A 14,315-nucleotide genomic window follows, 5' to 3' on the forward strand; every position below is an offset into this window, starting at 1 on the left:
GTGTCTTTTGTATCACAGGGCAAGAATTCTCCCTGCTGCGTCATCAAATCACTACACAAAGAATAGGGTTTAGCGGTGGTGGATATATTTGGGTCGGTTTGGTATGTGCGAGTTACTATGGCAATAGGTCTGCTAGACTACAATCAGCAAAAAATTGAATATTGGTTATACAGATGCAGAGTGTAGGAGTCAATACTACAGCTAGTACCGAGGGCGGGGGGTGGGGGGGGGAGAGGGGGAGGGGTTAAGATAATAAGTGCACATGAAACTGAAAGCAACTGGAATCTTTTGAACGAGCATTATTTGTTGCTACGTCTGAGAATCTTTGTTCTCAGTGATATGATTATGTGAAAAATTAAGTTTTAAAAGCATACTAAAAAGTAGATAGCTTGATCTCACGTTAATGGTTGGGGACAGTGTCCAAAAGTTCTGGGTGATGATCTACTGGCTATTTTAGACTTTTAAATTTTGGTTGGCAGATGGCTGGTGCATTTTGTCACCGGAGGTTCACAAATGAGACACAGTGTGTGCCTCACTTCAAGTGTATTATTTACATTGTAAACAACACTTCCGTTTAGATACTGGCTTTAAAAGTTAGTGAGTAAAGGTCTCTGAAGGTGTTTCTGTTGTGATTCTGTTTCTTCTATTTGAAGGTCAGTCTAGCTGCCCTGTTTGCTGTACATTGTTTGCCAATGAGTTTCTTAGGCAGGCCTGTGCAGGCCACACTGAGTGCTTAATTTGAGCATGTGGTTTCCGGTACTCGGCACCAGCGCTTTATAGTCAACACTGGCTTCTATGACAGCCTGCCACATGGTGGCGCCATTTGTCTTATTTATTGAGGAGCACAACAGTTGTTATTTAATAATTAATATACATTTAAATCACAAATACCCGCCACCCAAAGCTATAAGAAGAGCTTCGGTGGCATGTATTAGTCAAATCAAGTTAGCCTTTATTAGGTTTTAAGCAAGCCATAAAAGTACATATTAAAACAAATCACATATATAAAAATAAACCATGTACATAAGAAAACATAGTCATTAAAGATAAAATGAAACACTATCAAAGATTTCATGCAGTAAAAACAAGGCTAAAAAGGTTAAAAATACCAGAGAAATTGGCTTAAATTGCATGGGATCTGTATTACAGCTCTGTGACAGTAAAGCTAATAAAGGAACATCCTGCCTTCACTGACAATTCTGGTAGTACAATGATCACTTCCTGACTGCTTTACGCAGTTGCACTACTTAGGCAATAAATATATAGATAGTAAGGCAAGCTGCCTCTGTCTTGAGCAGCTGTAAATAAAATAAGGCTGCTTTGTACTCTAATATTGAGGTTCCACAGAAGAGGCCTTACAATGCGTCGCCTTGGCTCCTTAATGAGGTCGCAAAAAAATAACAAATGCAATTGTCATTGGGACAAAGTTGAGTCACAAGGTATCAAGTTTTGACTGCTATACACACTGGAGGGGTAAGATAACAAATAATTGACTAGGCCAAGTCTGAAGTTGACCAGGTAGAATCTCTGGTAATGCGGAACTTTAGACAAGTACGGTTCCAGTTACATGCCAGGGGTAGTACACAGTAGAAGATATGCATCAACTGACTTTTTGTTTGACTGCAGCATCATTATTTTGGTGTCAACAAAATGTAGCCTGTCAGAGCTGCGCAAACACTGCTTATCACTGCGCTGTGACAGAGAGTAAGTCTGATTTCTGCTAGGAGGGACGAGTGAACTGTGGTGGAGTACCTGGCTCGGAGGCACATTTATATGCATGTCATAATATCTTTAAACAAAAAATAATTAAATACGAGTCAAAGGATAAAGTGAAAGAAACCCATAAATAAGGAATATATGATGTGAAGGCATAGCGACCGCCAGGGCTAATAGGACGGAAGCACCGCCAACAGGCTGGCGGTGCTTCCAGCCCTATTACGACCGCGGCGGAAGCGCCGCGGTCGCACCGCCGGGGCCGGTGGTTTCCCGCCGTTTTAGCCCCGGCGGTGATAATCCGCCAGGGCAGCGCTGCAAGCAGCGCTGCCCTGGGGATTATGACACCCCTACCGCCAGCCTGTTTCTGGCGGTTTGCACCGCCAGGAAGAGGCTGGCGGTAAGGGGTGTCCTGGGGCCCCTGGGGGCCCCTGCACTGCCCATGCCACTGGCATGGGCAGTGCAGGGGCCCCATAACAGGGCCCCGGCCAGCTTTTCACTGTCTGCATAGCAGACAGTGAAAAGTGCGGCGGGTGCAACTGCACCCGTCGCACGGCCGCAACACCGCCGGCTCCACTAGGAGCCGGCTCCTATGTTGCGGCCTCATCCCCGCTGGGCCGGCGGGCGTAAACTTGGTTTGCGCCCGCCGGCCCAGCAGGAATGTCATAATGGGGGCCGCGCGAGTGTCGTAATGACCCCCAAAGACTGGAAAGTGTTGCAAATAAACAAATGTGCATGAACTGAATGGTGCCACCTAGGCCACGCAGCACGACGCTGACGTTCAGAGTATTACTAATTGCCATCACCATCAAGTAGCTGTAGGCACCACACGTGTGGGCCTGGACAGCGGACGCGCACCCCCAAGGAGGCAACGACAGCGGAGGCAAGTATTATATGCCAGAGGTCACACCAGAAGCCATGACGGATGATCAGGCAAGTGTGGCTAACACTATCCAGACACTGCATGCCATGGTCGGGGCACTCCCGCCATTCAGTGAGCTGGCTGACCCGGCCACAGCATCTCCGCGATGAAAAATATGGGTTGGCCGGTTGAAGAATTACTTTGTAGCGACACGAGAAAGTGATGGCGCAGTAAAGAGGTGGCTCCTATTACATTTTGGGGGCGATGAAATATATAAACTGTTCAAACACCAACACAGGAGGGACTGACTATTATGATGCAGCAGTGAGGGCGCTCAACGCACATTTTGATCCGCAACTCAACCCTGACTTTGAAAGGTTCAAACTGCAACAGGCGGCCAGAGGGATGGCAAGTCTATCTACCAATTCTACGACTGATTGTGAGAGCTGGCAAGCACATGCACGGAGGATGACCAGCCTAAGGAAATACGAACACAAATAATGCGGGGGTGTAAGAGCAAAACCTTGAGAAACCTCATTTTGAGACAACTCAATATCAGCCTGGAGGACATTCTGGTAATGGCGCAGTCGCATTACCTGTCGGCTGCCAGAGTGGCGGAAATGGACCTGGCAGTCACACAAGCACTGGAAAAAAACACCCCCCAAAAAAGTGGAAAGGGCAAAAATGATGCACACTCAGTCAGTGAAGAAAAAAATCAAGCATAGGTCCCGATGAAGCGAGGGGAACGGTGTGAATATTGTGGGAAAGAAGAACATCCTCCCAAAAGTTGCCCATCTCAGGGGAGAACCTGTTCCAGCTGCGGGTGAATGAATCACTTTGCGTCCATCTGTAGAGAAGGTTCAAGAGAAAGAGGGGTGACATCAACAGAGCTGTAAAACAACTATCGGGAGAGGACTCAATGTCACATGAGGCCCGTTCTCAGGCTGCACATAGAAGGCTCGAAGACTCCTCCCCTGAAGAAGAGGAAGAGGTGTTCCTGATATCATACACAAGTTACCTGAAACGACGACCAAGGCCACAACCAACATGTGTAATAGACATTGCTGGGTCCCTGGTGAAGGCCCAAATAGACACTGGAGTGTCGGTAAATGTGATGGGCATACAACAGTATCGACAACTCCGACCCCAAACAACACTATCCAAATCCAACTCCAAGATATTTACATACGGGAGTCACAATCCCCACCAGCTAAGAGGAAAAATTGCAGTGTATGTCCGGTCTGGGAAGAAAGAAATTCAAACTATGATTCCACGTAGTGGGTAGAGAGGCTGCCACCCTCCTCGGGAGTCATGCCTCCAAAGATCTGGGCCTTGTATCATTTGCGAGGAGTGTCAGAACAATCCAGATTGATGAGCTGTTAGGACAATTTCCTGAATTGTTTACAGGATTAGGATGTTTATAGGCACCTCCCATATGCCTCCACATTGACCAAATGGTAAAGCTAGTCACACTCAGACACAGATGCATCCCTTTCCACCTTCGCCCTCTTGTGGAGCAAGAGTTATCCAAGCTGGAAGGCCAAGGGGTAATTGAAAGGGTTACTGGCTCATTCCCTGGGTATCGCCTTTAGTCATCGCAGAGAAGCCAAAGCAACCAGGCAAGATCAGACTGTGTATAGATATGCACCTTCCTAACATGGTAATCAAAAGAGAGAGGCATATAACACCAACGTTAGACAATATTATTGCTGACCTCAAGTGTTCAAAGTGGTTCTCAAAGCTGGACTTGAATGCAGGATATCACCAACTAGAACCTGCTGAGGACAGCAGATATATAATGACTTTTTCAACACACCTGGGTCTGCAGAAGTACAAGCGTTTGAGCTTTTGAGTGTCCTTGGCCGCAGGGATCTTTTAGGATGTGATCCGCAAGACCCTGTCCGGGTTACAAGGCATCATGAATGTCAGCTATGACATCCTTATACACTCCGCAACTGCTGAGGACATCATCACCATCTGCAGGCCACCCTCAAGAGACTGTTGGAGCATGGCTTCACATTGCGTAGCGAAAAGTGTTAGTTCTTCCAAACTTCCATTGAGTTTTTTGGGTATGTGTTTAAACAGAAGGGAATCAAAGTCGACCCCAGGAATTTCACAGGCCATCAAAAGAGCCCCTGCTTGCAAGAACGTGATGGAAGTGAGGAGCTTCCTGGGGATGGCCAAATATTGTGGCCGGTTTATATCTAATCTGGCAATACTGTTCGAGCCAATGCAGGCCTCACGAAGGCAGATACTTCTTGGTCCTGGGGAAACCAGGAAGTGAGCATTCCAGTTTTTCAAAACTGCGCTTTTAAGTGAAAACACCATGGCCTACTTTGATCCGACGAAAAGGACTGAGCTGGTTGTTGAGGACTGGATGCGGTGCTGACTCAGGAGACCGACCCAGGCTATTGGACCCCACTTGTGTATGCCAGCAAGGCTCTAACGCCAACGGAGCAGCAATATGCCCAAATTGAGAGAGAGGCACTGGCAATTATGTGGGCTTGCAGACACTTTAATCTATACCTGTGTGGGAGGCCATTCCGAGTAGTCACAGACCATAAGCCACCCCCGCGGATAGAACGGTGGGCCATACAACTTCAACATTACTGTGCAGAGGTTGTCTACTGAAAAGGGGCAAGGAATCTGACCAATTTTCTCTCCGACACCCATCTGAACCAGTTGATGGCTCCCAAGCAGAAGACGACGAGATGATGGCCAATGTGGAGGTTGAGCAATTCATGCAGACGAGACTCTCCACATTGCCATACTTGAAACAAATGACCCTGAACTTAGTCTTTATCGATTTCTCAGAGAGTACCGGTGAACCCCACACTACACCACCCAACAACCACTGTGGTCTCTGATGCTAAAGTGGGCCCAAAGGGACACGCTCCCCTCAATTCCCGAATGGCAGCCACCCCCTTACCACGTGGAGCAGGCTCAGACCCGGCGCAAAGTGGCTAATGAGAAAGCCAGCCAGAAGAGACATGCCATCACCCAACATCTGCAGGTTGGCGACTGGGTGATCCTCAAGGATTGGAAGCCTGGCTGGAAATTCCACACGCCATATGAATGTGGAACGTGGACTGTCAGTGGAGTGTCCGGTACCATGGTGACTGCCCAAAGGGGACCCGGAACATGTCATGGTTCCCAAAAGTAACATTTGAGGAGCCGACGGATGGTGAACATGAGGTGGACTATCCTCATTTGGACTCTGGGTATGACCAGTGGGAGATTCCAGCGGAGAGAAGTGACAGTTCGGCCGCTCAACCACGCCTGGGTGATCCTGTGCGGTCCCAGCAATCAGTGACGCAAGATGAAGAGCTGTCAACCCGCTCCCAGCAATACCACCTGAGGCTGAACCATCAACCCAGTCAGAGACTTAGAGACTTTGTGTGATAGGTGTTTTGTTCTCCAGTTATCAGCCAAGTTGGGGAGGGATGTAATGATGTTGTGCCGGTCTAGTGGTCTGGGAAAGTAGATGTGCTGACCCGGATGTGGGGAGCCCTTCCACCAGTCGTAGACAGGCAGGGTATAAATAAATGGGGGAAACGACCCTCGTGGTCTTTTCCCCACCACACCAGTGTACAGAGTGTGTGTCTGAGTTACGGGGCGCAGGGGACCCAATTCCGCTGCGGCGAGCCATCTAGCGCGCAACACAACACAACAGATCATGAGGTCCAGGGTCCTCTGAAACCACCAAACTGTGGCAAAGGATCAAAATCTGAAGTAGGCAGGCTTCGGGTAGTACTGCTATATTTCTTGCAGACAAACAGCTGTTTCCAGTGGCCTGTCCAAGATGGTACCTGCAAAGTTCAAGTAGTGAGCTGGATTTAGAGGGCACTCTCTGCCATTGGTCAAGAGACATATGTCACACAGCAAGGATGTGCCCACCTCAAGGTGCAGAGACTTCATGGTGTCCAAGTGGGAAATATTAAAAAACAACCAGTAGTGGTATCTCTACACTTACCAGCATCTGACAAAAAAAATCATTGGTAAAGTCAATAGGTCTTGCCCTTCGGTTTTGTCAATGATTTAATGCTTCTTGCCAGTGCACTTAAATATTGGTAAAAAAGGGAAAACATTTTTAATGCAGATGACAATTCCCCAGTGCAAAGATGTACACACATGATTGCATGACCGTGCAAGCACACAAATGTCTCATGGTGCTACAACTATTCTAGTGTTATGTATGCATGCTTATTTGTCATGGTGCGGTGGCCATTTTGGCTCCAGTGTGCTGACGTACGTGCGTGCATATATCATGGCCATTTTGTGCATTTTTTTTTGTTTTTCATTCCAAGATAGTGAACACTAATACTGGAGCAGTAAATTTAAGAACAGGTGAGGGAAGCAACATGGACAGTGCAGGGAAAGAGCAGATACTTAATATAGGAAGCACAGCACAGGAAAGAGATCTAGAAAATGCATTTACTCCCCTTGAGTGCAGAAACTAACAGAAAAAAATAGATGGAAAGATTCAGGTCATCCAATCAAAAATTAAGGTAAATAGAGTCTGCTCGAGGTAGGAACAAACAAGGGGCGCTCCTCCATTACGGTGGAGGAGCGTTGCCCCCTGCCAGCAGCGACAGCTGCAAAACGTTTACCAAAATACGATAATAAACTATGGGGGTCATTACGAACCCGGCAGTCGGTGCTATATTGGAGGTATTACCGCCAACAGCCTGGCGGTACCTACCTCCACTATTATGACATTGGTGGTTTGGCCAAAGCCAAACCGGCAAGTCAACACACGACAGGCAGGGCAGTAACAACACTAGGCCGCCCATGGCATTTTGACCCCGCCCACCGACATGGTTTCTGTACCGCCACGGATACCATGGCGGTAGGCACTATCAGTTCCAGGGAATTCCTTCCAAGCAGTGATAGGGGTCTCCCTTGCACCCCTCCCCTCCCCAGAGACATCCCCAACCCTCCCCCTCCCTCTCCTGACCCCTCTTCCCACATATACACACATGCACGCACATACATACACACCCATGCACACATGTATACACACATTCACACACGCATGCATACATACATACACACTCACTGCGAAACTCTCAAACATACATCCAGGCACACACGCACTCCCACAACACAACATGCACGTGCACACACACCCACTCATGCACACACGCATTACACACGCATGCACACATTCAAACACAGTCACACACACACCCGCACATGCACACAGCACCCCCCACCCCCTCTCCTGTCGGAGAACCGATTTACCTGCTTGCAGGGGGCCCTCCGGCCGGAGACGGGACTTAGCGCTACTGCCAGCAGCAGCGTCCGCCAGCAAAACACCGCCAGGCCGTATCATGGAACATGATACCGTAGGTGGTGTTTTGCTGGTGTGGCGCTGCTGCCACCGTACCGCCGTCCGCCGCCATGACCGTCGCCGGAATTCTGCCAGCCTTCTGACTAGGTGGTAATGAGTGAAGAACGTGTTAAAATGAGGGGAGAAAGGAGGGTGGCAGAAACAGTGAAGGAGAGGAATCAAGGCTCAGGGAGTAGAATAAGTGAGGTGTAAATGAACTGGGGATAGGAGATGTTGGGTAGAGGGGAGATAAAGAAAACCAAAGGGAGACGGGCACTGATGGAGGAGGTGAAAGAAATTGTACAAAAATTGGGAATAAAACAGAGAAAGAATGTTATGCTATTTTGAACACATTTATTGATCACTCTATCGGCTTCGAGAGGGCCTCTTGGCATTACCGGCTGAACTGTGGTTGAAGGAAAAAAGTTGACTAATATTAAGAGCCACATCAGAGTGAGATGGAGTGAGTAATGCCAAATGAAAAGTGGAGGGGTTAAGGGGAGAAGAGGGGTGAGAAGCAATGCGATGAGACAACAAAAGAAAAGTAAAGAAGACGAGGGATAGAAAGTTCTTGAAGATGTCTGGGAGGGAGAGTAAGAGAGGTGTGGCGTGACAGGAAGCAACGAAGCTGACAAGAAAAAATAAGTGGTATCGAACGGACGGGAAGGAGAAGCTAAAGAAAAGCACTATGATGTGGCCAGAACTGGCAATGCCATATTTTTTTTTTCTTATGAGGGGTAGAGGAGGTGGCAGCACAGGCAAAAGGAGTGTGTGAGGTGGGAGGAAAGAGGCAACACACACAATGGGAGGACAGGGTGGGACGGAAAAGGCAACACGGACAACTGGGTGTTGGGGTGTGGGAGAGAAGATGCTTACCAGTGCAAAGTTGCTGATACAAGGTTAATGGTTTGAGTCCCTATTTCCCTACTTCACTGAAATATGTAGGCTCCACTAATGGGAGCAGCTCTTGAATGTAAGAGAACGATTATAATAGCTGCTGGATGTTCACAAAACAGCATGACACTCACAAGCCTGAAACTGGCATATAAGAGAAAATGTTGATCATCTCACATTGTGATACTCTGAGATGAAATTATGTGCCAATGGTGCATCATTCCTCAGGAAACTTGATCCAGTTAATGTGCACAAGTCAACACGTCAAATGACACAGGCACATTCTTTCCAGGTTTATGAGGTTGCATGACTGTTTCCACGTTATAACAAACAATGATGGATAGAGAGGGCAAGCAATGAGGGGGCAAGCAGAGGGGGCAAGCAGCGATGAAAGAAGGGATGGGAGGATGGGTCAATGAGTGAAGCAGAAGAGGTTTGGGGGACAGGCAACCAACACTGGGACATTAGAAAAACAAGTCCTCTGTGAAGTCAGAGAAAGAGAAGTAAACAGGCACCCTCGGAAAACAGTGTCTGACATTTGATCTCAGTCTTTGCACAGCAAATGTGATGATATAAGAACAAGATTTAAAGGCCTGTTTGTAGAAATGGAGGTCGAAGCGAGTGAAAACACCACCACTCCTATGAAGTGCTCAAAAACAAAGTAGTTCCTAAAGCAGTTCCTAAAATTGGAGCAGTGGATGGATATTAGTAATTGGTCAATACTCTTGGGAGGGCTAAACATGCCAAGAGGCATGATGCATGCATGCCATGGACTAATGGGGAGAAAGAATATCAGGGCGACGATGTAGCCAGCAAATGAAAAGCCTATGGGCGGGCTGAATCCCATATATTGAATACAACATGTATCTTCAAGACAGAACATGTGCTGTCTAGCCAAGACTTACAAATGATGAGTAAACATACCCCATCATCCTATCATTGATTTACATATACTGTCTTTCATTGGAACAGGAAGTGAGGCTCAAAACGAAACTGGTTTCACGCCCTCAATTTGTGTGTGATTACATAATGCATTCTGGGTATTGTAGTCTTGCTTTGTTTCCATGGCCCAAATAGAAAAAAACACCTATAAAAGTGAAAAAGTCAGGAATGGAGACAGTGTCATTAATGGTTTGGAGTAAGAGGGTACCATATGCTAAGCTTACAGAGCCACGTGCTCTAACTTCCTGTGGAAATTGTCTACGTGCTGAAACATCTGGTCAAGTTCACTGCACAAAACAAAATCAGGTGGATGAACCAGAAGGTAAAGCCATCAAGGTCTTGTATCCCATTTGATGGCTGCTTTGAGTTCTCATCTTCAAGAGGCCTCAAAACCTGTTCTGTAAAGGAAACATTCAACAACACTGCAAATACCAGGAATACATTCCACCCTGCCCCACCACCAGACTGATAACATTTCTGACACAGTCCACAGCTAAATTAAATCTAACGAATACAGTGTAGCTCTATAAGCTTAAGACAGATCAGTTTCCAAGGGTTTCTGAAAGATGTAAGTGAATACGTTTGACACATCTATGTAGGAGCACGTTCCAGCAGGTGGGGCCCTCTCTGAAGAACCAATGTACCTTGGGCCTGTCAATAAGTTGTAATTGTAGGTGGATCTGGTTTATAAAGTAGGATGGAGGCAGATTTTGTATGCATTTAAAGACTAGGCACCCTCTATTACTGACAGCCAGTGCAGCTATCTCTTTCCTGCTGGGGGGTTTATTTTTTCTGGAGGCCCGGGGTCAGGTGCACCCTCTCTTTTACTAGTAGCCAGTGCAGTTATTCAACTGTTATGGTATTGTTTCTGGAGGCCCAAGGTCAGGCAAATCATCTCTTTTACCGACAGCTAATACAGTAGTGTTCAGGCTGCCATTGTGTTTTCCCATTTCTGGAGGCCCAAGGAGGTGCACACTAGAAGCGGTCTCTAGTATCCTCAGTAAGGATCCCACAAGGTCCTCTTTGTCAAAGACTAACTGCAGTACCACCTGGCTACTTGAGCAAAAGAGTCAAGACTGCTGTAACATGGATGCAAAGTAACGTGCAACCTGTAGAAAAAAATATCAAAGCAAATAGATTTTCACAGAATCAGCTGAATCCAGAGTACACAAAAACAGCATGTACAACAAATAAGGATTCAGAGAAAAAATGTCACCCTACAGGACAGATGAGTCCAGTCTATTCAAGCATAGCACACTATGGTGCCGGCGGATTCAAAGTACACAGGCATGCTACACTACAGTAAATGTGGGTCTTGGATTCAAATTACAAGGGCACTAGAGCAACAGTGAGTGAAGGTTACACAATCAGTCCTCACTGCAACAGTCCAGAGCACACAGAGTACACTACAGTGCCAGTGGATCCAAAGTACACATGTGTAATTTACTGCAGAAAATGTGGGTCTAGGATGCACAAACAGGCCGCACTACAACCTCTACCTTAAAATATCCTTGCCCAGTGACACACAGAGACTCAAACCCTGCCTCCAACTCATTCATTCTTCGATGTCAACTACCGTTACAAAGCTAAACCCCCAAAGACTTGAATTCCTCCTATTTCCTGACAGCACCAAACAACCTCAGATTAAAGCATGGCTCTCCAGTTCAAATCTACCAGGATTCACCACCGATTCACACCCCGACTAACAGACCATGCAAAATCTCGGGGACTCATCTGATACAGACCTCTCCTTCAGGCAACATATTGCTACGAAGACCAAGACAACCTGGTTCAAACCAATCTTGAGGTAAGTGACGCCTTTTCTCCTCAAAGATGACTTCAGAACAACCATATAAGCCTAAGTCCTGTTAAATCTGCATAAAAGCAACTCCCTGCCCATTGGTCTCCACAATACCTCTTTCGCATTCATGAAAGGTACCCTACATGCAGCGGCATGGCTCATCAAGAACTAGAAGAAATTCTACCACATTGCCCCCCACATTACATTACCTACCTAAAATACCTACACTGCCTCCCCTTTCCACTCTAAATCAACCAAAAGACCAACTACACGACTCCTAAAGCCCTAGTGCTAGACCAGGAGCCTAGATATCGCCAAACTGCAGACAAAACATTGCAAGAAGTAAAAAAGCAATAAGACAAGCCTCCTTCGTTCCTGCTCCCAGAATCTGGAACAGCAATCCTAATGATATCAGATCAGTGCCCACTCTCGTACAATACAGAAAAAGCCTGAAGACACATCTTTTCAAGGTGTAGTACCCTGATTCAACAATCTGCTTGTGACCTTCCCCCAATAATTCTATCTTCGCAGGAGCCATGCCCCCTGTTTAGTGCTCTACTGCTTTCAAGCTAGGTTCACGCTTGACAAATAACTACAAACATTTACACATGCATACAATAGTCCATAGCACTAAAACAGAAATCACAACGGTGCCATCAGAGGTAAAATACACAGGCACCGGATCCACATGCAGACCATCCTGCAAGAGTCCAGGACACACTACGTACTTTGCCATCAGAGCCAAAGTATGTAGGCAGTACAGGAACAGCGGGTTCAGGATACGAAAACAGACCATACTACAATGGAACCAAAAAGACTACCGTGTCAGTGGACCCAGAGTACACAGGCATAAGACACTACAGCAACCGCAGATCAAGGATACACAAACACACTGCACTGCAACAGAACGAAACAGTGAGTCATGGATACACGCACAGACCCCACTCCAATAGAACAGTCCACACAAACAAAACACCCTACAGTGCTAGAGGAGCCAAAGCACACATGTGAAACACATTAAGGCAACTGTGGGTCCAAGATACACAGAGACTGACTGCAAGAGTCCAGAGTACACAAACAGGGCACACTCGAATGCCAGCTGATACTTTGTACACGAGCATAACAATACAGCAGTTGAAGGATGCTCACAGAACACTCTACCTACTACATGTAGGAGCTCAGGATGCCTAAACACAACACAGCACAAGTGGTTCCTGGACTCTACCAAACACTGAATGCATCATTAATGATCATTTATGCTGAGAAACGCGGGTAGGAGTCTTTTACTTGGAAAGACAATGCCATCCCTGTGCTTGTACTTCCAGCATCCCATACGACCTTCAGCACTCCCTTCTATCAGATAATGATATTGACAGTAGTAGACATGGGTGGAGCGGGGAGGGGTCGATGGACGGGCCTGGACACGGATCGGTGAACCCAGAGGCTGAGATGCATTAACAGTGACAAAGCCATTAAGGCTGGTCAGATATCCACGTGATGACTACATCTTGTTTTCCGAGGGCATCAACTCCGAGGGTGACTATGTCCGTCATTGTGGTATAGGATATGACAGTACAGTGCTACAGCATAAGGCATCTTAAGGATTTTAGGGGCCATGTACCAAGCGTATTTTGGGCCCTCCTGTTCAGAACAACGTTTAACTCTTGATCCAATTTGATGGCCTCTTTGGTCAGGTCACTGGGGATAGTGATGTGTGTTTTCAATATTGTAACACGCTAATTCACTGCAAAATTTCTGTAATAGACTCTCACACATCACCCATGTTAAAAAATTAAAGTAAAACGGTATTTAAACCAATCTGTTTAACAAGTATTTAGAGTCAGCGGGCTCCCCAGGTCATGGTTGTGATTTCAGAGGGGCACAGCTTGGGAAAATAATATTTCAGAACCTGCTGAATGTTGTCAAAGCTTTTATAATGCTGCCACATTTTAAAACCTGTATTTTGGGAATTGTTGAATGGGGTCGGAATTTTTCAGCACTGACCCACTTCAGGAGCCGTAGCTTTAAACCCGCCTATGGAGTTATTTCTGTTCATGGGGCATACAGAGAACTTGAGGAGATTCTGCGGGGCAAAAACAAACTCCCATGAAGTGGACTTTTCAACAAAAACTTTTCTGCAACCAGGAGATGGATTTACTAGTTGCTCCTGTGGTTTTATAGAACAAAGCTACACCTAGCATCCTCATCAATCACTTTCAAGCTAGGAAGGAGGAATAAGTAATCTCAAAGGGGTCAACATGGACAAGACAGAGGGGAGTCACCACAAAAACATCCTTGCATAGCTGATCCTTCCCCTGAACTATGTACGACAATGCTGCTGGTACATTGTTCAGCTACCCACCCTGCACAGCTCTTCAGTCACCAGAGAGCCAGGCAATGGGTTCTTCTTCTAGACAGCTTCCCTCTGCAGTGGCATATTTCCAGCACCACTCTCCACAGCAGGCTGGCTTCACCATTCAGGGCAGATGCAGGCAGCCCTTCTAGCTGGTTTCTGGACCCAAATACAAACCCGACCCTGGAGGGGGTTTGCTAAAGTTTCCAGCAATGGAGGTTAACTGTTTCTCAAAAACATGCTTCCTAGCCTTGATCAAGAGAATATCTCATATACTTAACAGGACATTTGCTCATCATTATTCTACTTTTGGAGTTCTTAGCAAGGCTCAATTTTCTGAAGGCTCCTGCAATCAGATCTTGCAGATACATATGTTATTTCCAGAAGACTTTTTCTCTGGCACTAATTTAGGCTGGTT

The 14,315-nt window shown here is 46.6% G+C and overlaps 1 protein-coding gene across 3 annotated transcripts in view; it reads right to left on the minus strand.

Annotated features, from left to right (window-relative positions):
- Window positions 1-14,315, minus strand: part of LOC138286494 (septin-4-like) — a 363,706-nt gene that overhangs the window by 187,282 nt on the left and 162,109 nt on the right. The gene's annotated exons all lie outside the window — the stretch shown is intronic.

Source organism: Pleurodeles waltl, chromosome 3_2 (genome assembly GCF_031143425.1).
Source record: "Pleurodeles waltl isolate 20211129_DDA chromosome 3_2, aPleWal1.hap1.20221129, whole genome shotgun sequence".
Taxonomy (NCBI): Eukaryota; Metazoa; Chordata; class Amphibia; order Caudata; family Salamandridae; genus Pleurodeles; species Pleurodeles waltl.